This window comes from Camelus bactrianus, unplaced genomic scaffold (genome assembly GCF_048773025.1).
Source record: "Camelus bactrianus isolate YW-2024 breed Bactrian camel unplaced genomic scaffold, ASM4877302v1 HiC_scaffold_44, whole genome shotgun sequence".
Taxonomy (NCBI): Eukaryota; Metazoa; Chordata; class Mammalia; order Artiodactyla; family Camelidae; genus Camelus; species Camelus bactrianus.
This window is the reverse complement of record NW_027413960.1, coordinates 1,135,517-1,163,482: the sequence shown is the minus strand read 5'-3', so window position 1 is coordinate 1,163,482 and position 27,966 is coordinate 1,135,517.

Below are 27,966 nucleotides of genomic sequence, written 5' to 3'. Positions count from 1 at the left end.
CTAGCTCCTACTCGGTTTTACAGTGAAAACTGAAGGAACTTCAACCCGGCACTATTAAACAGCATGAGAAACCGGAGTAAAAGTTTCTCCTGCAAACCTTTCCCTTTGTACTAGATGAACGAAAGTCTCTCCACATGCTCAGTTCTGAGAGATAAGTGTGCGTGAAAGCCGTTCTTCACCTAGCTTGTTGGGAACACAAAGTTTCCTTTCAGTTGCAAAATTCACTCTATACATATATAAGGGGGGTTCTAATTCCAACTGTTTTTCACAATGAAAACTGCAGGAACTTCAAACCGGCACTAGGAAACAGCCTGAGAAATCAGAGAAAAAGTTTACCCTGCAACCCGTTCCTTTTGTGCTAAATGAACGAACGTCCCTCAACCTACTCAGTTCTGAGAGATGTGTGTGTGAAAGCCGTCCTTCACCTAGCTTGTTAACACAAAGTTTCTTTTAAGTTGCAATCTCCACTCCATACATATATATGGTGAGGTACTAGCTCCAACTCGGTTTTACAGTGAAAAATGCAGGAACATCAAACCGGAACTAGGAAACAGCCTGAGAAACCGGAGTAATAATTTCTCCTTCAACCCGTTCCCTTTGTGCTAGATGAGCGAACGTCTATCCACATACTCAGTTCTGAGAGATAAGTCTGTGTGAAAGCCTTCCTTCACCTAGCTTGTTGGGAAAACAAAGATTCTTTTCAGATGCAAACACCAATCCATATATATATATATATATATATAGGGTGGTACTAACTCCAAATATGTTTTACAGTGAAAACAGCAGGAATTTCAAATCGGCACTAGGAAACACCCTGAGAAACCAGAATAAAAGTTTCTCCTGCAAGCCTTTCCTTTGTGCTAGATGAACGAACGTCTCTCCACATGCACATTTCTTAGAGATAAGTGTGTGTGAAAGCCGTCCTTCTCCTAGCTTGTTGGGAACACAAAGTTTCTTTTCAGTAGCAAACTCCACTCCATACATATATATGGGGAGGTACTAGCACCAACTCGTTTTCACAATGAAAACTGCAGGAACTTTAAACCGGCACTAGGAAACACCCTGAGAAACCAGAGTAAAAGTTTACCCTGCAACCCTTTCCTTTTGTGCTAGATGAACGAACGTCTCTCCACCTACACATCTCTGAGAGATAAGTGTGTTAAAGCCGTCCTTCACATAGCTTGTTTGTTAACACAAAGTTTGTTTTAAGTTGCAATCTCCACTCCATAAATATATATGGGGAGGTACTAGCTCCAGTTCGGTTTTACAGTGAAAACTGCAGGAACATCAAACCGGCACTAGGAAACATCCTGAGAAACCGGAGTAAAAATTTCTCCTTCAACCCGTTCCCTTTGTGCTAGATGAGCGAACGTCTATCCACGTACTCAGTTCTGAGAGATAAGTGTGTGTGAAAGCCGTCCTTCAACTAGCTTGTTGGGTTTACAAAGTTTCTTTTCAGATGCAAACACCAATCCATAAATATATATAGGGTGGTTCTAACTCCAAATATTTTTTACAGTGAAAACTGCAGGAATTTCAAACCGGCACTAGGAAGCAGCCTGACAAACCAGAGTAAAATTTCACCTGCAACCCGTTCCCTTTGTGCTAGATGAGCGAACGTCTCTCCACATGCTCAGTTCTGAGAGATAAGCGTGTGTGAAAGTTGTCCTTCAACTAGCTTGTTGGGAACACAAAGTTTCTTTTCAGTTGCAAACTCCACTCCATATATATATATGGGGAGGTACTAGTTCCAATCGATTTTACAGTGAAAACTGCAGGAACTTCAAACCGGCACTAGGAAATATCCTGAGAATCCAGAGTAAAAGTTTCTCCTGCAACCCGTTCCATTTGTGCAAGATGAACGAACGTTTCTCCAAATGCTCAGTTCTTAGAGATAAGTGTGTGTGAAAGCCGTTCTTCACCTAGCTTGTTGTGAACACAATGATTCTTTTCAGATGCAAACACCAATCCATAAATATATATAGGGTGGTAGTAACTCCAAATATATTTTACAGTGAAAACTGCAGGAATTTCAAACCGGCACTAGGAAACAGACTGAGAAACCAGAGTGAAAGTTTCTACTGCAACCCGTTCCCTTTGTGCTAGATGAATGAACGACTATCCACATGCTCATTTCTGAGCGATAAGTGAGTGTGAAAGCCGTCCTACAAATAGCTTGTTGGGAACACAAAGTTTCTTTTCAGTTGCAAAATTCACTCCATACATATATAATGGGAGGTACTAGCTTCAACTCGGTTTTACCGAGAAAACTGCAGGAACTTCAAACCAGCACTAGGAAACAGCCCGAGAAACCAGAATAAAAGTTTCTCCTGCAACCCTTTCTATTTGTGCTAGATGAACGAACATCTCTCCTGATGCTCAGTTATGAGAAATAAGTGTGTGTGAAAGCCGTCCTTCACCTAGCTTTTTATTAACACAAAGATTCTTTTAAGTTGCAATCTCCACTCCATACATATATATGGGGAAGTACTAGCTCCAACTCGGTTTTACAGTGAAAACTGCAGGAAATTCAAACCGGCACTAGGAAACAGCCTGAGAAACCGGAGAAAAAATTTCTCCTGCAAACCGTTCCTTTTGTGCTTGATGAACGAACATCTATCCACTTACACAGTTCTGAGAGATAAGTGTGCGTGAATGCCTTCCTTCCCCTAGCTTGTTGGGAACACAAAGTTTCCTTTAAGTTGCAAATATCACACCATACATATATATGGGGAGGTACTAGATCCAACTCGGTTTTACACTGACAAATGCAGGAAATTCAAACCGGTACTAGGAAACAGCCTGAGAAAAAAGAGTAAAAGTTTCACCTGCAAACCGTTCTCTTTGTGCTAGATGAACGAACGTCTCTCCACATGCTTATTTCGGAGAGATTATTGTGTGTGAAAACCGTCCTTCACCTAGCTTGTTGCGAACAGAAAGTTTCTTTTCAGTAGCAAACTCCACTCCATACAGATATATGGGGAGGTACTAGCACCAACTCGGTTTTACAGTGAAAAATGCAGGATCTTCAAACCAGCATTAGGAAACAGCCTGAGAAACCAGAGTAAAACTTTCCCCTGCAAACAGTTTTCTTTGCCATAGATGAAAGAACGTCTCTCCACATGCTCAGTTCGGAGAGATAAGTGTGTGTGAAAGCCGTCCTTCACCTAGCTTGTTGGGAATACAAAGTTTCCTTTCAGTTGCAAACTACACACCATACATACATATGGGGAGGTAGTAGCTCCGCTCGATTTTACAGTGAAAACTGCAGGAACTTTGAACCGGCACTAGGAATCAGCTGAGAAACCAGAGTAAATGTTTACCCTTCAACCCGTTCCCTTTGTTCTAGATGAACGAACGTTTTTCCACATGCTAATTTCGGAGAGATATGTGTGTGTGAAAGCCTTCCTTCACCTTGCTTGTTTGGAACACAAACTTTCTTTTCAGTTGCAAACTCCACTCCATACATATATAAGAGGAGGTACAAGCTCCAACTCGGTTTTACAGTGAAAACTGCAGGAACGGCAAACCGGCACTAGGAAAAAGCCTGAGAAACCAGAGTAAAAGTTTAACCTGATACCCGTTCCCTTTGTGCTATATGAACGAACGTCTCTCCACATGCTCAGTTCTGAGAGATAAGTGCGCCTGAATGCCGTCCTTCACCAAGCTTGTTGGGAACACAAAGTATATAATCACTTGCAAAACCCACTTCATATATATATATGGGGAGGTACTAGCTCCAACTCGGTTTCACAATGAAAACTGCAGGAACTTTAAACTGGCACTAGGAAACAGCCTGAGAAACCACAGTAATAGTTTACCCTGCATACCATTCCCTTTGTGCTAGATGAACGAACGTCTCTCCACATGCTCAGTTCTGAGAGATAAGCGTTTGTGAAAGCCGCTTTCACCTAGCTTGTTGGTAACACAATGTTTCTTTGTAGTTGCAACCTCCACTTCATACGTGTAAATGGTTAGGTACTAGCTCCTACTCGGTTTTACAGTGAAAACTGCAGGAACTTCAACCCGGCACTAGGAAACAGCATGAGAAACCGGAGTAAAAGTTTACCCTGCAACCCGTTCCTTTTGTGCTAGATGAACGAACGTCTCTCCACCTACTCATCTCTGAGAGATAAGTGTGTTAAAGCCGTCCTTCACATAGCTTGTTTGTTAACACAAAGTTTGTTTTAAGTTGCAATCTCCACTCCATACATATATATGGGGAGGTACTAGCTCCAGTTCGGTTTTACAGTGAAAACTGCAGGAACATCAAACCGGCACTAGGAAACATCCTGATAAACCGTTGTAAAAATTTCTCCTTCAACCCGTTCCCTTTGTGCTAGATGAGCGAACGTCTATCCACGTACTCAGTTCTGAGAGATAAGTGTGTGTGAAAGCCGTCCTTCAACTAGCTTGTTGGGATTACAAAGTTTCTTTTCAGATGCAAACACCAATCCATAAATATATATAGGGTGGTTCTAACTCCAAATATTTTTTACAGTGAAAACTGCAGGAATTTCAAACCGGCACTAGGAAGCAGCCTGACAAACCAGAGTAAAATTTCACCTGCAACCCGTTCCCTTTGTGCTAGATGAGCGAACGTCTCTCCACATGCTCAGTTCTGAGAGATAAGCGTGTGTGAAAGTTGTCCTTCACCTAGCTTGTTGGGAACACAAAGTTTCTTTTCAGTTGCAAACTCCACTCCATATATATATATGGGGAGGTACTAGTTCCAATCGATTTTACAGTGAAAACTGCAGGAACTTCAAACCGGCACTAGGAAATATCCTGAGAAACCAGAGTAAAAGTTTCTCCTGCAACCCGTTCCATTTGTGCAAGATGAACGAACGTTTCTCCATATGCTCAGTTCTGAGAGATAAGTGTGTGTGAAAGCCGTTCTTCACCTAGCTTGTTGTGAACACAATGATTCTTTTCAGATGCAAACACCAATCCATAAATATATATAGGGTGGTAGTAACTCCAAATATGTTTTACAGTGAAAACTGCAGGAATTTCAAACCGACACTAGGAAACAGACTGAGAAACCAGAGTGAAAGTTTCTACTGCAACCCGTTCCCTTTGTGCTAGATGAATGAACGACTCTCCACATGCTCATTTCTGAGCGAAAAGTGAGTGTGAAAGCCGTCCTACAAATAGCTTGTTGGGAACACAAAGTTTCTTTTCAGTTGCAAAATTCACTCCATACATATATATGGGGAGGTACTAGCTCCAACTCGTTTTCACAAGGAAAACTGCAGGAACTTTAAACCGGCACTAGGAATCACCCTGAGAAACCAGAGTAAAAGTTTACCCTGCAACCCGTTCCTTTTGTGCTAGATGAATGAACGTCTCTCCACCTACTCATCTCTGAGAGATAAGTGTGTTAAAGCCGTCCTTCACATAGCTTGTTTGTTAACACAAAGTTTGTTTTAAGTTGCAATCTCCACTCCATACATATATATGGGGAGGTACTAGCTCCAGTTCGGTTTCACAGTGAAAACTGCAGGAACATCAAACCGGCACTAGGAAACATCCTGAGAAATCGGAGTAAAAATTTCTCCTTCAACCCGTTCCCTTTGTGCTAGATGAGCGAACGTCTATCCATGTACTCAGTTCTGAGAGATAAGTGTGTGTGAAAGCCGTCCTTCAACTAGCTTGTTTGGAATAGAAAGATTCTTTTCAGATGCAAACATCAATCCATATATATATATAGGGAGGTACTACCTCCAAATATTTTTTACAGGGAAAACTGCAGGATATTCAACCGGCACTAGGAAACAGACTGAGAAACAGGAGTAAAAATTTCTCCTGCAAACTGTTCACTTCGGCTAGATGAACGAACGTCTCTCCACATAATCAGTTCTGAGAGATAAGTGTGTGTTAAAGCCGTACTTCATCTTGCTTGTTTCTTAACACAAAGTTTCTTTTAAGTTGCTATCACCACTGCATACATATATATGGGGAGGTACTAGCCCCAACTCGGTTTTACAGTGAAAACTGCAGGAACTTCAAACCGTCACTAGGAAACAGCCCGAGAAACCAGAATAAAAGTTTCTCCTGCAACCCGTTCTATTTGTGCTAGATGAACGTACATCTCTCCTGATGCTCAGTTATGAGAAATAAGTGTGTGTGAAAGCCGTCCTTCACCTAGCTTTTTATTAACACAAAGATTCTTTTAAGTTGCAATCTCCACTCCATACATATATATGGGGAAGTACTAGCTCCAACTCGGTTTTACAGTGAAAACTGCAGGAAATTCAAACCGGCACTAGGAAACAGCCTGAGAAACCGGAGAAAAAATTTCTCCTGCAAACCGTTCCTTTTGTGCTTGATGAACGAACATCTATCCACATACACAGTTCTGAGAGATAAGTGTGCGTGAATGCCTTCCTTCCCCTAGCTTGTTGGGAACACAAAGTTTCCTTTAAGTTGCAAATATCACACCATACATATATATGGGGAGGTACTAGATCCAACTCGGTTTTACACTGACAAATGCAGGAAATTCAAACCGGTACTAGGAAACAGCCTGAGAAAAAAGAGTAAAAGTTTCACCTGCAAACCGTTCTCTTTGTGCTAGATGAACGAACGTCTCTCCACATGCTTATTTCGGAGAGATTATTGTGTGTGAAAACCGTCCTTCACCTAGCTTGTTGCGAACAGAAAGTTTCTTTTCAGTAGCAAACTCCACTCCATACAGATATATGGGGAGGTACTAGCACCAACTCGGTTTTACAGTGAAAAATGCAGGATCTTCAAACCAGCATTAGGAAACAGCCTGAGAAACCAGAGTAAAACTTTCCCCTGCAAAAAGTTTTCTTTGCCATAGATGAAAGAACGTCTCTCCACATGCTCAGTTCGGAGAGATAAGTGTGTGTGAAAGCCGTCCTTCACCTAGCTTGTTGGGAATACAAAGTTTCCTTTCAGTTGCAAACTACACACCATACATACATATGGGGAGGTAGTAGCTCCGCTCGATTTTACAGTGAAAACTGCAGGAACTTTAAACAGGCACTAGGAATCAGCTGAGAAACCAGAGTAAATGTTTACCCTTCAACCCGTTCCCTTTGTTCTAGATGAACGAACGTTTTTCCACATGCTCATTTCGGAGAGATATGTGTGTGTGAAAGCCTTCCTTCACCTTGCTTGTTTGGAACACAAACTTTCTTTTCAGTTGCAAACTCCACTCCATACATATATAAGAGGAGGTACAAGCTCCAACTCGGTTTTACAGTGAAAACTGCAGGAACGGCAAACCGGCACTAGGAAAAAGCCTGAGAAACCAGAGTAAAAGTTTAACCTGATACCCGTTCCCTTTGTGCTATATGAACGAACGTCTCTCCACATGCTCAGTTCTGAGAGATAAGTGCGCCTGAATGCCGTCCTTCACCAAGCTTGTTGGGAACACAAAGTATATAATCACTTGCAAAACCCACTTCATATATATATATGGGGAGGTACTAGCTCCAACTCGGTTTCACAATGAAAACTGCAGGAACTTTAAACCGGCACTAGGAAACAGCCTGAGAAACCACAGTAATAGTTTAACCTGCATACCATTCCCTTTGTGCTAGATGAACGAACGTCTCTCCACATGCTCAGTTCTGAGAGATAAGCGTTTGTGAAAGCCGCTTTCACCTAGCTTGTTGGTAACACAATGTTTCTTTGTAGTTGCAACCTCCACTTCATACGTGTAAATGGTTAGGTACTAGCTCCTACTCGGTTTTACAGTGAAAACTGCAGGAACTTCAACCCGGCACTAGGAAACAGCATGAGAAACCGGAGTAAAAGTTTCTCCTGCAAACCTTTCCCTTTGTGCTAGATGAACGTAAGCCTCTCCACATACTCAGTTCTGAGAGATAAGTGTGCGTGAAAGCCGTTCTTCACCTAGCTTGTTGGGAACACAAAGTTTCCTTTCATTTGCAAAATACACTGTATACATATATATGGGGATGTACTAGCTCCAACTCGATTTTACAGTGAAAAGTGCAGGAACTTCAAACCGGAACTAGGAAACAGCCTGAGAACCAGAGTAAAAGTTTCCCCTGTAACCCATTCCCCTTGTGCAAGATGAACGAAAGTCTATCCACATGTTCAGTTCTGAGAGATAATTGTGTGTGAAAGCCATTCTTCCCCTAGCTTGTTGGGAACACAAAGTTTCTTTTCAGTTGCAAACTCCAGTCCGTACATATATAAGGGGGGTTCTAGCTCCAACTGTTTTTCACAATGAAAACTGCAGGAACTTCAAACCGGAACTAGGAAATAGCCTGAGAAACCAGAATAAAAGTTTCTCCTGCAAGCCTTTCATTTGTGCTAGATGAACGAACGTCTCTCCACATGCACATTTCTGAGAGATAAGTGTGTGTGAAAGCCGTCCTTCACCTAAATTGTTGGGAACACAAAGTTTCTTTTCAGTTGCAAACTCCACTCCATACATATATATGGGGAGGTACTAGCTCCAACTCGTTTTCACAAGGAAAACTGCAGGAACTTTAAACCGGCACTAGGAAACACCCTGAGAAACCTGAGTAAAAGTTTACCCTGCAACCCGTTCCTTTTGTGCTAGATGAACGAACGTCTCTCCACCTACTCATCTCTGAGAGATAAGTGTGTTAAAGCCGTCCTTCACATAGCTTGTTTGTTAACACAAAGTTTGTTTTAAGTTGCAATCTCCACTCCATACATATATATGGGGAGGTACTAGCTCCAGTTCGGTTTTACAGTGAAAACTGCAGGAACATCAAACCGGCACTAGGAAACATCCTGAGAAACCGGAGTAAAAATTTCTCCTTCAACCCGTTCCCTTTGTGCTAGATGAGCGAACGTCTATCCACGTACTCAGTTCTGAGAGATAAGTGTGTGTGAAAGCCGTCCTTCAACTAGCTTGTTGGGATTACAAAGTTTCTTTTCAGATGCAAACACCAATCCATAAATATATATAGGGTGGTTCTAACTCCAAATATTTTTTACAGTGAAAACTGCAGGAATTTCAAACCGGCACTAGGAAGCAGCCTGACAAACCAGAGTAAAATTTCACCTGCAACCCGTTCCCTTTGTGCTAGATGAGCGAACGTCTCTCCACATGCTCAGTTCTGAGAGATAAGCGTGTGTGAAAGTTGTCCTTCACCTAGCTTGTTGGGAACACAAAGTTTCTTTTCAGTTGCAAACTCCACTCCATATATATATATGGGGAGGTACTAGTTCCAATCGATTTTACAGTGAAAACTGCAGGAACTTCAAACCGGCAGTAGGAAATATCCTGAGAAACCAGAGTAAAAGTTTCTCCTGCAACCCGTTCCATTTGTGCAAGATGAACGAACGTTTCTCCATATGCTCAGTTCTGAGAGATAAGTGTGTGTGAAAGCCGTTCTTCACCTAGCTTGTTGTGAACACAATGATTCTTTTCAGATGCAAACACCAATCCATAAATATATATAGGGTGGTAATAACTCCAAATATGTTTTACAGTGAAAACTGCAGGAATTTCAAACCGGCACTAGGAAACAGACTGAGAAACCAGAGTGAAAGTTTCTACTGCAACCCGTTCCCTTTGTGCTAGATGAATGAACGACTCTCCACATGCTCATTTCTGAGCGATAATTGAGTGTGAAAGCCGTCCTACAAATAGCTTGTTGGGAACACAAAGTTTCTTTTCAGTTGCAAAATTCACTCCATACATATATAATGGGAGGTACTAGCTTCAACTCGGTTTTACAGAGAAAACTGCAGGAACTTCAAACCAGCACTAGGAAACAGCCCGAGAAACCAGAATAAAAGTTTCTCCTGCAACCCGTTCTATTTGTGCGAGATGAACGAACATCTCTCCAGATGCTCAGTTATGAGAAATAAGTGTGTGTGCAAGCCGTCCTTCACCTAGCTTTTTATTAACACAAAGATTCTTTTAAGTTGCAATCTGCACTCCATACATATATATGGGGAAGTACTAGCTCCAACTCGGTTTTACAGTGAAAACTGCAGGAAATTCAAACCGGCACTAGGAAACAGCCTGAGAAACCGGAGAAAAAATTTCTCCTGCAAACCGTTCCTTTTGTGCTTGATGAACGAACATCTATCCACATACACAGTTCTGAGAGATAAGTGTGCGTGAATGCCTTCCTTCCCCTAGCTTGTTGGGAACACAAAGTTTCCTTTAAGTTGCAAATATCACACCATACATATATATGGGGAGGTACTAGATCCAACTCGGTTTTACACTGACAAATGCAGGAAATTCAAACCGGTACTAGGAAACAGCCTGAGAAAAAAGAGTAAAAGTTTCACCTGCAAACCGTTCTCTTTGTGCTAGATGAACGAACGTCTCTCCACATGCTTATTTCGGAGAGATTATTGTGTGTGAAAACCGTCCTTCACCTAGCTTGTTGCGAACAGAAAGTTTCTTTTCAGTAGCAAACTCCACTCCATACAGATATATGGGGAGGTACTAGCACCAACTCGGTTTTACAGTGAAAAATGCAGGATCTTCAAACCAGCATTAGGAAACAGCCTGAGAAACCAGAGTAAAACTTTCCCCTGCAAACAGTTTTCTTTGCCATAGATGAAAGAACGTCTCTCCACATGCTCAGTTCGGAGAGATAAGTGTGTGTGAAAGCCGTCCTTCACCTAGCTTGTTGGGAATACAAAGTTTCCTTTCAGTTGCAAACTACAAACCATACATACATATGGGGAGGTAGTAGCTCCGCTCGATTTTACAGTGAAAACTGCAGGAACATTAAACCGGCACTAGGAATCAGCTGAGAAACCAGAGTAAATGTTTACCCTTCAACCCGTTCCTTTTGTTCTAGATGAACGAACGTTTTTCCACATGCTCATTTCGGAGAGATATGTGTGTGTGAAAGCCTTCCTTCACCTTGCTTGTTTGGAACACAAACTTTCTTTTCAGTTGCAAACTCCACTCCATACATATATAAGAGGAGGTACAAGCTCCAACTCGGTTTTACAGTGAAAACTGCAGGAACGGCAAACCGGCACTAGGAAAAAGCCTGAGAAACCAGAGTAAAAGTTTAACCTGATAACCGTTCCCTTTGTGCTATATGAACGAACGTCTCTCCACATGCTCAGTTCTGAGAGATAAGTGCGCCTGAATGCCGTCCTTCAACAAGCTTGTTGGGAACACAAAGTATATAATCACTTGCAAAACCCACTTCATATATATATATGGGGAGGTACTAGCTCCAACTCGGTTTCACAATGAAAACTGCAGGAACTTTAAACCGGCACTAGGAAACAGCCTGAGAAACCACAGTAATAGTTTACCCTGCATACCATTCCCTTTGTGCTAGATGAACGAACGTCTCTCCACATGCTCAGTTCTGAGAGATAAGCGTTTGTGAAAGCCGCTTTCACCTAGCTTGTTGGTAACACAATGTTTCTTTGTAGTTGCAACCTCCACTTCATACGTGTAAATGGTTAGGTACTAGCTCCTACTCGGTTTTACAGTGAAAACTGCAGGAACTTCAACCCGGCACTAGGAAACAGCATGAGAAACCGGAGTAAAAGTTTCTCCTGCAAACCTTTCCCTTTGTGCTAGATGAAAGAAAGCCTCTCCACATACTCAGTTCTGAGAGATAAGTGTGCGTGAAAGCCGTTCTTCACCTAGCTTGTTGGGAACACAAAGTTTCCTTTCATTTGCAAAATACACTGTATACATATATATGGGGATGTACTAGCTCCAACTCGATTTTACAGTGAAAAGTGCAGGAACTTCAAACCGGAACTAGGAAACAGCCTGAGAACCCAGAGTAAAAGTTTCCCCTGTAACCCGTTCCCCTTGTGCAAGATGAACGAAAGTCTATCCACATGCTCAGTTCTGAGAGATAATTGTGTGTGAAAGCCATTCTTCCCCTAGCTTGTTGGGAACACAAAGTTTCTTTTCAGTTGCAAACTCCAGTCCGTACATATATAAGGGGGGTTCTAGCTCCAACTGTTTTTCACAATGAAAACTGCAGGAACTTCAAACCGGAACTAGGAAATAGCCTGAGAAACCAGAATAAAAGTTTCTCCTGCAAGCCTTTCATTTGTGCTAGATGAACGAACGTCTCTCCACATGCACATTTCTGAGAGATAAGTGTGTGTGAAAGCCGTCCTTCACTTAAATTGTTGGGAACACAAAGTTTCTTTTCAGTTGCAAACTCCACTCCATACATATATATGGGGAGGTACTAGCTCCAACTCGTTTTCACAAGGAAAACTGCAGGAACTTTAAACCGGCACTAGGAAACACCCTGAGAAACCAGAGTAAAAGTTTACCCTGCAACCCGTTCCTTTTGTGCTAGATGAACGAACGTCTCTCCACCTACTCATCTCTGAGAGATAAGTGTGTTAAAGCCGTCCTTCACATAGCTTGTTTGTTAACACAAAGTTTGTTTTAAGTTGCAATCTCCACTCCATACATATATATGGGGAGGTACTAGCTCCAGTTCGGTTTCACAGTGAAAACTGCAGGAACATCAAACCGGCACTAGGAAACATCCTGAGAAATCGGAGTAAAAATTTCTCCTTCAACCCGTTCCCTTTGTGCTAGATGAGCGAACGTCTATCCATGTACTCAGTTCTGAGAGATATGTGTGTGTGAAAGCCGTCCTTCAACTAGCTTGTTTGGAATAGAAAGATTCTTTTCAGATGCAAACATCAATCCATATATATATATAGGGAGGTACTAACTCCAAATATTTTTTACAGGGAAAACTGCAGGATATTCAACCGGCACTAGGAAACAGACAGAGAAACAGGAGTAAAAATTTCTCCTGCAAACTGTTCACTTTGGCTAGATGAACGAACGTCTCTCCACATAATCAGTTCTGAGAGATAAGTGTGTGTTAAAGCCGTACTTCATCTTGCTTGTTTCTTAACACAAAGTTTCTTTTAAGTTGCTATCTCCACTGCATACATATATATGGGGAAGTACTAGCTCCAACTCGGTTTTACAGTGAAAACTGCAGGAACTTCTAACCGGCACTAGGAAACAGACTGAGAAACCAGAGTAAAAGTTTCTCCTGCAACCCGTTCCATTTGTGCAAGATGAACGAACGTTTCTCCATATGCTCAGTTCTGAGAGATATGTGTGTGTGAAAGCCGTTCTTCACCTAGCTTGTTGTGAACACAATGATTCTTTTCAGATGCAAACACCAATCCACAAATATATATAGGGTGGTACTAACTCCAAATATGTTTTACAGTGAAAACTGCAGGAATTTCAAACCGGCACTAGGAAACAGACTGAGAAACCAAAATAAAAGTTTCTCCTGCAACCCGTTCTATTTGTGCTAGATGAACGAACATCTCTCCAGATGCTCAGTTATGAGAAATAAGTGTGTGTGAAAGCCGTCCTTCACCTAGCTTTTTATTAACACAAAGATTCTTTTAAGTTGCAATCTCCACTCCATACATATATATGGGGAAGTACTAGCTCCAACTCGGTTTTACAATGAAAACTGCAGGAAATTCAAACGGGCACTAGGAAACAGCCTGAGAAACCGGAGAAAAAATTTCTCCTGCAAACCGTTCCTTTTGTGCTTGATGAACGAGCATCTATCCACATACACAGTTCTGAGAGATAAGTGTGCGTGAATGCCTTCCTTCCCCTAGCTTGTTGGGAACACAAAGTTTCCTTTAAGTTGCAAATATCACACCATACATATATATGGGGAGGTACTAGATCCAACTCGGTTTTACACTGACAAATGCAGGAAATTCAAACCGGTACTAGGAAACAGCCTGAGAAAAAAGAGTAAATGTTTCACCTGCAAACCGTTCTCTTTGTGCTAGATGAACGAACGTCTCTCCACATGCTTATTTCTGAGAGATTATTGTGTGTGAAAACCGTCCTTCACCTAGCTTGTTGAGAACAGAAAGTTTCTTTTCAGTAGCAAACTCCACTCCATACATATATATGGGGAGGTACTAGCACCAACTCGGTTTTACAGTGAAAAATGCAGGATCTTCAAACCAGCTTTAGGAAACAGCCTGAGAAACCAGAGTAAAACTTTCTCCTGCAAACAGTTTTTTGCCATAGATGAAAGAACGTCTCTCCACATGCTCAGTTCGGAGAGATAAGTGTGTGTGAAAGCCGTCCTTCATCTAGCTTGTTGGGAATACAAAGTTTCCTTTCAGTTGCAATCTACACACCATACATACATATGGGGAGGTAGTAGCTCCGCTCGATTTTACAGTGAAAACTGCAGGAACTTCAAACTAGCACTAGGAAACATCCTGAGAAACCAGAGAAAAAGTTTCTCCTGCAACCCGTTCCCTTTGTGCTAGATGAACGATCGTCTGTCCACGTGCTCAGTTCAGAGAGATAAGTGTGTGTGAAAGCCTTCCTTAAACTAGCTTGTTGGGAACACAAAGTTCTTTTAAGTTGCAATTCCAATCCATACATATATAAAGGGAGGTTCTAGCAACAACACGATTTCAAAATGAAAACTGCAGGAACTTCAAACCGGCACTAGGAAAGAGTCTGATAAACCAGAGTAAAAGTTTCTCCTGCAACCCGTTCCATTTGTGCTACATGAACATTCTTCTCTCCACATGCTCAGTTCTGAGAGATAATTGTGTGTGAAAGCCGTCCTTCACGTAGCTTGTTTGTTAACACAAAATTTCTTTTAAGTTGCAACCTCCACTCCATACATATATATAGGGTGGTACTAGCTCCAACTCGGTTTTACAGTGAAAACTGCAGGAAATTCAAAGCGGCACTAGGAAACAGCCTGAGAAAACAGAGTAAAAGTTTCTTCTGAAACCCGTTCCCTTTGTGCTAGATGAACGAAATTCTCTCCACATGCTCAGTTCTGAGAGATAATTGTGTGTGAAAGCCGTTCTTCAGCTAGCTTGTTCGGAACACAAAATTTCCTTTCAGTTGCAAACTCCACTCCATACATATATATGGGGAGGTACTAGCTCCAACTCGGTTTTACAGTGAAAACTGCAGGAACTTCAAACCGGCACCAGGAAACAGCCTGATAAACAGAGCAAAATTTTTTCCTGCATCCCGTTCCCTTTGTGCTAGATTAACAAACGTCTCCCCACATACACAGTTGTGAGAGATAAGTGTGTATGAAATCGGTCTTTCACCTAGCTTGTTGGGAAAACAAAGTTTATTTCAGTTGCAAACTCCACTATACATATATATGGGGAGGTAATAGCTCCAACTCAGTTTTACAGTCAAAACTGCAGGAACTTCAAACCAGCACTAGGAAACAGCCAGAGAAACCACAGTAAAATTTTCTCATGCAAAGAGTTCCCTATGTGCTTGATGAACGAACGTCTCTCCATATGCTCAGTTCTTAGAGATAAAGTTCTGTGTGTTAAAGCCCAGTTTTGTGTGTGAAATCCGTCTTTCAGTTAGCTTGATGGGAACACAAATTTCTTTTCAGTTGCAAACTCCACTCCATAGATATATATGGGGAGGTACTAGCTCCAACTCGTTTTTAAAGTGAAAAATGCTGGAAATTCAAACCGGCACTAGGACACAGACTGAGAATCCAGAGTAATAGTTTCTACTGCAACCCGTTCCCTTTGTGCTAGATGAATGAAAGTCTCTCAACCTGCTCAGTTCTGTGAGATAATTGTGTGTGAATGCCGTCCTTCACCTAGCTTATTGGGAACACAAAGTTTATTTCACTTGCAAACCCCAATCCATACATATATATGGGGAGGTACTATCTCCAACTCGGTTTTACAGTGAAAACTGCAGGAACTTCAAACCGGCACCAGGAAACAGTCTGAGAAACCAGAGTAAATATTTACCATACAACCCGTTCCTTTTGTGCTAGATGAACGAACTTCCCTCAACCTACTCATGTCTGAGAGATAAGTGTATGTGAAAGCCGTCTTTCACCTAGCTTGTTTGTAAACACAAAGTTTCTTTTAACTTGCAATCTCCACTCCATACATATATATGGGGCGTTAGTAGCTCCAGATCGGTTTTACAGTGAAAACTGCAGGAACATCAAAACGGCACTATGAAACAACCTTAAAACCGGAGTAATAATTTCTCCTTCAACCCGTTCCCATTGTGCTAGATGAGCGAACGTCTATCCACATACTCAGTTCTGAGAGATAAGTCTGTGTGAAAGCCTTCCTTCACCTAGCTTGTTGGGAACACAAAATTATTTTCAGATGCAAACACCAATCCATAAATATATATAGGGTGGTACTAACTCCAAATATGTTTTACAGTGAAAACTGCAGGAATTTCAAACCGGCACTAGGAAACAGCCTGAGATACCAGAGTAAAAATTTCTACTGCAACCCGTTCCTTTGTGCTAGATGAATGAACGACTCTCCACATGCTCATTTCTGAGCGATAAGTGTGTGTGAAAGCCGTCCTTCAACTAGCTTGTTGGGAACACAAAGTTTCTTTTCAGTTCCAAAATTCACTCCATATATATACAATGGGAGGTACTAGCTCCAACTCGGTTTTACACAGAAAATTGCAGGAACTTCAAACCAGCACTAGGAAACAACCCGAGAAACCAGAATAAAAGTTTCTCCTGCAACCCGTTCCTTTTGTGCTAAATGAACGAACGTCCCTCAACCTACTCAGTTCTGAGAAATGTGTGTGTGAAAGCCGTCCTTCACCTAGCTTGTTTGTTAACACAATGTTTCTTTTAAGTTGCAATCTCCACTCCATATATATATATGGGGAGGTACTAGCTCCAACTCGCTTTTACAGTGAAAAATGCAGGAACATCAAACCGGCACTAGGAAACATCCTGAGAAAACTGAGAAATAATTTCTCCTTCAAACCGTTCCCTTTGTGCTAGATGAGCGAACGTCTATCCACATACTCAGTTCTGAGAGGTAAGTCTGTGTGAAAGCCTTCCTTCACCTAGCTTGTTGGGAACACAAAGATTCTTTTCAGATGCAAACACCAATCCATATGTATATATATAGGGTGGTACTAACTCCAAATATGTTTTACAGTGAAAACAGCAGGAATTTCAAATCGGCACTAGGAATTAGCCTGAGAAACCAGAATAAAAGTTTCTCCTGCAAGCCTTTCCTTTGTGCTAGATGAACGAACGTCTCTGCACATGCACATTTCTAAGAGTTAAGTGTGTGTGAAAGCCGTCCTTCACCTAGCTTGTTGGGAACACAAAGTTTCTTTTCAGTAGCAAACTCCACTCCATACATATATATGGGGAGGTACTAGCTCCAACTCGTTTTCACAACGAAAACTGCAGGAACTTTAAACCGGCACTAGGAAACACCCTGAGAAACCAGAGTAAAAGTTTACCCTGCAACCCGTTCCTTTTGTGCTAGATGAACGAACGTCTCTCCACCTACTCATCTCTGAGGGATAAGTGTGTTAAAGCCGTCCTTCACATAGCTTGTTTGTTAACACAAAGTTTGTTTTAATTTGCAATCTCCACTCCATACATATATATGGGGAGGTACTAGCTCCAGTTCTGTTTTACAGTGAAAACTGCAGGAACATCAAACCGGTACTAGGAAACATCCTGAGAAACCGGTGTAAAAATTTCTCCTTCAACCCGTTCCCTTTGTGCTAGATGAGCGAACGTCTATCCACGTACTCAGTTCTGAGAGATAAGTGTGTGTGAATGCCGTCCTTCAACTAGCTTGTTGGGATTACAAAGTTTATTTTCAGATGCAAACATCAATCCATATATATATATAGGGAGGTATTACCTCCAAATATTTTTACAGGGAAATCTGCAGGAAATTCAACCGGCACTAGGAAACAGACTGAGAAACCGGAGTAAAAATTTCTCCTGCAAACTGTTCCCTTTGGGCTAGATGAACGAACGTATCTCCACATAATCAGTTCTGAGAGATAAGTGTGTGTGAAAGCCGTACTTCATCTAGCTTATTTGTTAACACAAATTTTCTTTTAAGTTGCTATCTCCACTGCATACATATATATGGGGAGGTACTAGCTCCAACTCGGTTTTACAGTGAAAACTGCAGGAACTTCAAACCTGCATTAGGAAACAGCTTGAGAAAACGGAGTAAAAATTTCTCCTGCAAACTCTTCCCATTGTGCTTGACGAACGAACATTTATCCAAATACACAGATCTGAGAGATGAATGTGCGTGAATGCGTCCTTTACATAGCTTGTTGGGAACACAATGTTTTCTTCAGTTGCAAACTCCACTCCATACTTATATATGGGGAGGTACTAGCTCCATCTCGTTTTCACAATGAAAACTGCAGGAACTTTAAACCGGCACTAGGAAATAGCCTGAGAAACCAGAATAAAAGTTTCAACTGCAAGCCGTTCCCTTTGTGCTAGATGAATGAAAGTCTCTCAACCTGCTCAGTTCTGTGAGATAATTGTGTGTGAAAGCCGTCCTTCACCTAGCTTATTGGGAACACAAAGTTTATTTCACTTACAAACCCCAATCCATACATATATATGGGGAGGTACTATCTCCAACTCGGTTTTACAGTGAAAACTGCAGGAACTTCAAACCGGCACCAGGAAACAGTCTGAGAAACCAGAGTAAATATTTACCATACAACCCGTTCCTTTTGTGCTAGATGAACGAACTTCCCTCAACCTACTCATGTCTGAGAGATAAGTGTATGTGAAAGCCGTCTTTCACATAGCTTGTTTGTAAACACAAAGTTTCTTTTAACTTGCAATCTCCACTCCATACATATATATGGGGCGTTAGTAGCTCCAGATCGGTTTTACAGTGAAAACTGCAGGAACATCAAAACGGCACTATGAAACAACCTTAAAACCGGAGTAATAATTTCTCCTTCAACCCGTTCCCATTGTGCTAGATGAGCGAACGTCTATCCACATACTCAGTTCTGAGAGATAAGTCTGTGTGAAAGCCTTCCTTCACCTAGCTTGTTGGGAACACAAAATTCTTTTCAGATGCAAACACCAATCCATAAATATATATAGGGTTGTACTAACTCCAAATATGTTTTACAGTGAAAACTGCAGGAATTTCAAACCGGCACTAGGAAACAGCCTGAGATACCAGAGTAAAAATTTCTACTGCAACCCGTTCCTTTGTGCTAGATGAATGAACGACTCTCCACATGCTCATTTCTGAGCGATAAGTGTGTGTGAAAGCCGTACTTCAACTAGCTTGTTGGGAACACAAAGTTTCTTTTCAGTTCCAAAATTCACTTCATATATATATAATGGGAGGTACTAGCTCCAACTCGGTTTTACAGAGAAAATTGCAGGAACTTCAAACCAGCACTAGGAAACAACCCGAGAAACCAGAATAAAAGTTTCTCCTGCAACCCGTTCCTTTTGTGCTAAATGAACGAACGTCCCTCAACCTACTCAGTTCTGAGAGATGTGTGTGTGAAAGCCGTCCTTCACCTAGCTTGTTTGTTAACACAAAGTTTCTTTTAAGTTGCAATCTCCACTCCATACATATATATGGGGAGGTACTAGCTCCAACTCGCTTTTACAGTGAAAAATGCAGGAACATCAAACCGGCACTAGGAAACATCCTGAGAAACCTGAGAAATAATTTCTCCTTCAAACCGTTCCCTTTGTGCTAGATGAGCGAACGTCTATCCACATACTCAGTTCTGAGAGGTAAGTCTGTGTGAAAGCCTTCCTTCACCTAGCTTGTTGGGAACACAAAGATTCTTTTCAGATGCAAACACCAATCCATATATATATATATAGGGTGGTACTAACTCCAAATATGTTTTACAGTGAAAACAGCAGGAATTTCAAATCGGCACTAGGAAATAGCCTGAGAAACCAGAATAAAAGTTTCTCCTGCAAGCCTTTCCTTTGTGCTAGATGAACGAACGTCTCTCCACATGCACATTTCTAAGAGTTAAGTGTGTGTGAAAGCCGTCCTTCACCTAGCTTGTTGGGAACACAAAGTTTCTTTTCAGTAGCAAACTCCACTCCATACATATATATGGGGAGGTACTAGCTCCAACTCGTTTTCACAACGAAAACTGCAGGAACTTTAAACCGGCACTAGGAAACACCCTGAGAAACCAGAGTAAAAGTTTACCCTGCAACCCGTTCCTTTTGTGCTAGATGAACGAACGTCTCTCCACCTACTCATCTCTGAGGGATAAGTGTGTTAAAGCCGTCCTTCACATAGCTTGTTTGTTAACACAAAGTTTGTTTTAATTTGCAATCACCACTCCATACATATATATGGGGAGGTACTAGCTCCAGTTCTGTTTTACAGTGAAAACTGCAGGAACATCAAACCGGCACTAGGAAACATCCTGAGAAACCGGAGTAAAAATTTCTCCTTCAACCCATTCCCTTTGTGCTAGATGAGCGAACGTCTATCCACGTACTCAGTTCTGAGAGATAAGTGTGTGTGAAAGCCGTCCTTCAACTAGCTTGTTGGGATTACAAAGTTTATTTTCAGATGCAAACATCAATCCATATATATATATAGGGAGGTATTACCTCCAAATATTTTTACAGGGAAATCTGCAGGAAATTCAACCGGCACTAGGAAACAGACTGAGAAACCGGAGTAAAAATTTCTCCTGCAAACTGTTCCCTTTGGGCTAGATGAACAAACGTATCTCCACATAATCTGTTCTGAGAGATAAGTGTGTGTGAAAGCCGTACTTCATCTAGCTTGTTTGTTAACACAAATTTTCTTTATGTTGCTATCTCCACTGCATACATATATATGGGGAGGTACTAGCTCCAACTCGGTTTTACAGTGAAAACTGCAGGAACTTCAAAACTGCATTAGGAAACAGCTTGAGAAAACGGAGTAAAAATTTCTCCTGCAAACTGTTCCCATTGTGCTTGATGAACGAACATCTATCCACATACACAGATCTGAGAGATAAATGTGCGTGAATGCGTCCTTCACATAGCTTGTTGGGAACACAAAGTTTTCTTCAGTTGCAAACTCCACTCCATACTTATATATGGGGAGGTACTAGCTCCATCTCGTTTTCACAATGAAAACTGCAGGAACTTTAAACGGGCACTAGGAAATAGCCTGAGAAACCAGAATAAAAGTTTCATCTGCAAGCCGTTCCCTTTGTGCTAGTTGAACGAACGTCTCTCCACATGCAAATTTCTGAGAGATAAGTGTGTGTGAAAGCCGTCCTTCACCTAGCTTGTTGGGAACGCAAAGTTTCTTTTAAGTTGCAAACTCCACTCCATACTTATATATGGGGAGGTACTAGCTCAATCTCGTTTTCACAATGAAAACTGCAGGAACTTTAACCCGGCACTAGGAAACAGCCTGAGAAACCAGAGTAAAAGTTTACCATGCAACCCGTTCCTTTTGTGCTAGATGAACGAACTTCCCTCAACCTACTCAGTTCTGAGAGATAAGTGTGTGTGAAAGCCGTCTTTCACCTAGCTTGTTTGTTAACACAAATTTTCTTTTAAGTTGCAATCTCCACTCCATACATATATAAGGGGCGGTACTAGCTCCAAATCGGTTTTACAGTGAAAACTGCAGGAACATCCAACCGGCACTATGAAACAACCTGAAAACCGGAGTAATAATTTCTCCTTCAACCCGTTCCCATTGTGCTAGATGAGCGAACGTCTATCCACATACTCAGTTCTGAGAGATAAGTCTGTGTGACAGCCTTCATTCACCTAGCTTGTTGGGAACACAAAATTCTTTTCAGATGCCAACACCAATCCATAAATATATATAGGGTGGTACTAACTCCAAATATTTTTTACAGTGAAAACTACAGGAATTTCAAACCGGCACTAGGAAGCAGCCTGACAAACCAGAGTAAAATTTCACCTGCAACCCGTTCCCTTTGTGCTAGATGAGCGAACGTCTCTCCACATGCTCTGTTCTGAGAGATAAGCGTGTGTGAAATTCGTCCTTCACCTAGCTTGTTGGGAACACAAAGTTTTTTTCAGTTGCAAACTCCACTCCATGTATATATAAGGGGAGGTACTAGCTCCAATCGTTTTTACAGTGAAAACTGCAGGAACTTCAAACAGGCACTAGGAAATATCCTGAGATACCAGAGTAAAGGTTTCTCCTGCAACCCGTTCCCTTTGCGCAAGATGAACGAACGTTTCTCCATATGCTCAGTTCTGAGAGATAAGTGTTTGTGAAAGCCGTTCTTCACCTAGCTTGTTGTGAACACAATGATTCTTTTCAGATGCAAACACCAATCCATAAATATATATAGGGTGGTACTAACTCCAAATATGTTTTACAGTGAAAACTGCAGGAATTTCAAACCGGCACTAGGAAACAGGCAGAGGAACCAGAGTGAAAGTTTCTACTGCAACCCGTTCCCTTTGTGCTAGATGAATGAACGACTCTCCACATGCTCATTTCTGAGCGATAAGTGTGTGTGAAAGCCGTCCTACAACTAGCTTGTTGGGAACACAAAGTTTCTTTTCAGTTGCAAAATTCACTCCATACATATATAATGGGAGGTACAAGCTTCAACTCGGTTTTACAGAGAAAATTGCAGGAACTTCAAACCGGCACTAGGAAACAGCCCGAGAAACCAGAATAAAAGTTTCTCCTGCAACCCGTTCTATTTGTGCTAGATGAACGTACATCTCTCCAGATGCTCAGTTATGAGAAATAAGTGTGTGTGAAAGCCGTCCTTCACCTAGCTTTTTATTAACACAAAGATTCTTTTAAGTTGCAATCTCCACTCCATACATATATATGGGGAGGTACTAGCTCCAACTCGGTTTTACAGTGAAAACTGCAGGAAATTCAAACCGGCACTAGGAAACAGCCTGAGAAACCGGAGAAAAAATTTCTCCTGCAAACCGTTCCCTTTGTGCTTGATGAACGAACATCTATCCACATACACAGTTCTGAGAGATAAGTGTGCGTGAATGCCTTCCTTCCCCTAGCTTGTTGGGAACACAAAGATTCCTTTAAGTTGCAAATATCACACCATACATATATATGGGGAGGTACTAGATCCAACTCGGTTTTACACTGACAAATGCAGGAAATTCAAACCGGTACTAGGAAACAGCCTGAGAAAATAGAGTAAAAGTTACACCTGCAAACCGTTCTCTTTGTGCTAGATGAACGAACGTCTCTCCACATGTTTATTTCTGAGAGATTATTGTGTGTGAAAACCATCCTTCACCTAGCTTGTTGCGAACAGAAAGTTTTTTTTCAGTAGCAAACTCCACTCCATACATATATATGGGGAGGTACTAGCACCAACTCGGTTTTACAGTGAAAAATGCAGGATCTTCAAACCAGCATTAGGAAACAGCCTGAGAAACCAGAGTAAAACTTTCTCCTGCAAACATTTTTCTTTGCCATAGATGAAAGAACGTCTCTCCACATGCTCAGTTCGGAGAGATAAGTGTGTGTGAAAGCCGTCCTTCACCTAGCTTGTTGGGAATACAAAGTTTCCTTTCAATTGCAAACTACACACCATACATATATATGGGGAGGTAGTAGCTCCGCTTGATTTTACAGTGAAAACTGCAGGAACTTCAAACTAGCACTAGGGAACAGCCTGAGAAACCTGAGAAAAAGTTTCTCCTGCAACCCGTTCCCTTTGTGCTAGATGAACTATCGTCTGTCCACGTGCTCAGTTCAGAGAGATAAGTGTGTGTGAAAGCCTTCCATAAACTAGCTTGTTGGGAACACAAAGTTCTTTTAAGTTGCAATTCCAATCCATACATATATAAAGGGAGGTTCTAGCTCCAACTCGATTTCAAAATGAAAACTGCAGGAACTTCAAACTAGCACTAGGAACAGTCTGATAAAAAAGAGTAAAAGTTACACCTGCAAACCGTTCTCTTTGTGCTAGATGAACGAACGTCTCTCCACATGTTTATTTCTGAGAGATTATTGTGTGTGAAAACCGTCCTTCACCTAGCTTGTTGCGAACAGAAAGTTTTTTTTCAGTAGCAAACTCCACTCCATACATATATATGGGGAGGTACTAGCACCAACTCGGTTTTACAGTGAAAAATGCAGGATCTTCAAACCAGCATTAGGAAACAGCCTGAGAAACCAGAGTAAAACTTTCTCCTGCAAACATTTTTCTTTGCCATAGATGAAAGAACGTCTCTCCACATGCTCAGTTCGGAGAGATAATTGTGTGTAAAAGCCGTCCTTCACGTAGCTTGTTTGTTAACACAAAATTTCTTTTAAGTTGCAACCTCCACTCCATACATATATATAGGTTGGTACTAGCTCCAACTCGGTTTTACAGTGAAAACTGCAGGAAATTCAAAGCGGCACTAGGAAACAGCCTGAGAAAACAGAGTAAAAGTTTCTTCTGAAAACCGTTCCCTTTGTGCTAGATGAACGAAAGTCTCTCCACATGCTCAGTTCTGAGAGATAATTGTGTGTGAAAGCCGTTCTTCAGCTAGCTTGTTCGGAACACAAAATTTCCTTTCAGTTGCAAACTCCACTCCATACATATATATGGGGAGGTACTAGCTCCAACTCGGTTTTACAGTGAAAACTGCAGGAACTTCAAACCGGCACCAGGAAACAGCCTGATAAACAGAGCAAAATTTTTTCCTGCATCTCGTTCCCTTTGTGCTAGATTAAAGAACGTCTCCCCACATACACATTTGTGAGAGATAAGTGTGTATGAAAGCGGTCTTTCACCTAGGTTGTTGGGAAAACAAAGTTTATTTCAGTTGCAAACTCCACTATACATATATATGGGGAGGTAATAGCTCCAACTCAGTTTTACAGTCAAAACTGCAGGAACTTCAAACCAGCACTAGGAAACAGCCAGAGAAACCAGAGTAAAATTTTCTCATGCAAAAAGTTCCCTATGTGCTCGATTAACGAACGTCTCTCCACATGCTCAGTTCTTAGAGATAAAGTTCTGTGTGTTAAAGCCCAGTTTTGTGTGTGAAATCCGTCTTTCAGTTAGCTTGATGGGAACACAAATTTCTTTTCAGTTGTAAACTCCACTCCATAGATATATATGGGGAGGTACTAGCTCCAACTCGTTTTTAAAGTGAAAAATGCTGGAAATTCAAACCGGAACTAGGACACAGACTGAGAATCCTGAGTAATAGTTTCTACTGCATCCCGTTCCCTTTGTGCTACATAAATGAAAGTCTCTCAACCTGCTCAGTTCTGTGAGATAATTATGTGTGAAAGCCGTCCTTCACCTAGCTTATTGGGAACACAAAGTTTATTTCACTTGCAAACCCCAATCCATACATATATATGGGGAGGTACTATCTCCAACTCGGTTTTACAGTGAAAACTGCAGGAACTTCAAACCGGCACCAGGAAACAATCTGAGAAACCAGAGTAAATGTTTACCATGCAACCCGTTCCTTTTGTGCTAAATGAACGAACTTCCCTCAACCTACTCATGTCTGAGAGATAAGTGTATGTGAAAGCCGTCTTTCACCTAGCTTGTTTGTTAACACAAAGTTACTTTCAAGTTGCAATCTCCACTCCATACATATATATGGGGCGGTAGTAGCTCCAGATCGGTTTTACAGTGAAAACTGCAGGAACATCAAAACGGCACTATGAAACAACCTTAAAACCGGAGTAATAATTTCTCCTTCAACCCGTTCCCATTGTTCTAGATGAGCGAACGTATATCCACATACTCAGTTCTGAGAGATAAGTCTGTGTGAAAGCCTTCCTTCATCTAGCTTGTTGGGAACACAAAATTCTTTTCAGTTGCAAACACCAATCCATAAATATATATAGGGTGGTACTAACTCCAAATATGTTTTACAGTGAAAACTGCAGGAATTTCAAACCGGCACTAGGAAACAGCCTGAGATACCAGAATAAAAGTTTCTACTGCAACCCGTTCCTTTGTGCTTGATGAATGAACGATTCTCCACATGCGCATTTCTGAGCGATAAGTGTGTGTGAAAGCCGTCCTACAACTAGCTTGTTGGGAACACAAGTTTCTTTTCAGTTCCAAAATTCTCTCCATACATATATAATGGGAGGTACTAGCTCCAACTCGGTTTTACAGAGAAAATTGCAGGAACTTCAAACCAGCACTAGGAAACAGCCAGAGAAACCAGAATAAAAGTTTCTCCTGCAACCCGTTCTATTTGTGCTAGATGAACGAACATCTCTCCAGATGCTCAGTTATGAGAAATAAGTGTGTGTGAAAGCCGTCCTTCACGTAGCTTTTTATTAACACAAAGATTCTTTTAAGTTGCAATCTCCACTCCATACATATATATGGGGAGGTACTAGCTCCAACTCGGTTTTACAGTGAAAACTGCAGGAACTTCAAACCGGCACTAGGAAACAGTCTGATAAACCAGAGTAAAAGTTTCTCCTGCACCCGTTACATTTGTGCTAGATGAACATTCGTCTCTCCACATGCTCAGTACTGAGAGATAATTGTGTGTGAAAGCCGTCCTTCACGTAGCTTGTTTTTTAACACAAAATTTCTTTTAAGTTGCAACCTCCACTCCATACATATATATAGGGTGGTACTACCTGCAAATAGGTTTTACAGTGAAAACTACAGGAAATTCAAAGCGGCACTAGGAAACAGCCTGAGAAACCAAAGTAAAGGTTTCTCCTGCAACAAGTTCCCTTCGTGCTAGATGAACGAACGTCTCTCCACATGTTTATTTCTGAGAGATTATTGTGTGTGAAAACCATCCTTCACCTAGCTTGTTGCGAACAGAAAGTTTTTTTTCAGTAGCAAACTCCACTCCATACATATATATGGGGAGGTACTAGCACCAACTCGGTTTTACAGTGAAAAATGCAGGATCTTCAAACCAGCATTAGGAAACAGCCTGAGAAACCAGAGTAAAACTTTCTCCTGCAAACATTTTTCTTTGCCATAGATGAAAGAACGTCTCTCCACATGCTCAGTTCGGAGAGATAAGTGTGTGTGAAAGCCGTCCTTCACCTAGCTTGTTGGGAATACAAAGTTTCCTTTCAATTGCAAACTACACACCATACATATATATGGGGAGGTAGTAGCTCCGCTTGATTTTACAGTGAAAACTGCAGGAACTTCATACTAGCACTAGGAAACAGCCTGAGAAACCTGAGAAAAAGTTTCTCCTGCAACCCGTTCCCTTTGTGCTAGATGAACTATCGTCTGTCCACGTGCTCAGTTCAGAGAGATAAGTGTGTGTGAAAGCCTTCCATAAACTAGCTTGTTGGGAACACAAAGTTCTTTTAAGTTGCAATTCCAATCCATACATATATAAAGGGAGGTTCTAGCTCCAACTCGATTTCAAAATGAAAACTGCAGGAACTTCAAACTAGCACTAGGAACAGTCTGATAAAAAAGAGTAAAAGTTACACCTGCAAACCGTTCTCTTTGTGCTAGATGAACGAACGTCTCTCCACATGTTTATTTCTGAGAGATTATTGTGTGTGAAAACCGTCCTTCACCTAGCTTGTTGCGAACAGAAAGTTTTTTTTCAGTAGCAAACTCCACTCCATACATATATATGGGGAGGTACTAGCACCAACTCGGTTTTACAGTGAAAAATGCAGGATCTTCAAACCAGCATTAGGAAACAGCCTGAGAAACCAGAGTAAAACTTTCTCCTGCAAACATTTTTCTTTGCCATAGATGAAAGAACGTCTCTCCACATGCTCAGTTCGGAGAGATAATTGTGTGTGAAAGCCGTCTTCACGTAGCTTGTTTGTTAACACAAAATTTCTTTTAAGTTGCAACCTCCACTCCATACATATATATAGGTTGGTACTAGCTCCAACTCGGTTTTACAGTGAAAACTGCAGGAAATTCAAAGCGGCACTAGGAAACAGCCTGAGAAAACAGAGTAAAAGTTTCTTCTGAAAACCGTTCCCTTTGTGCTAGATGAACGAAAGTCTCTCCACATGCTCAGTTCTGAGAGATAATTGTGTGTGAAAGCCGTTCTTCAGCTAGCTTGTTCGGAACACAAAATTTCCTTTCAGTTGCAAACTCCACTCCATACATATATATGGGGAGGTACTAGCTCCAACTCGGTTTTACAGTGAAAACTGCAGGAACTTCAAACCGGCACCAGGAAACAGCCTGATAAACAGAGCAAAATTTTTTCCTGCATCTCG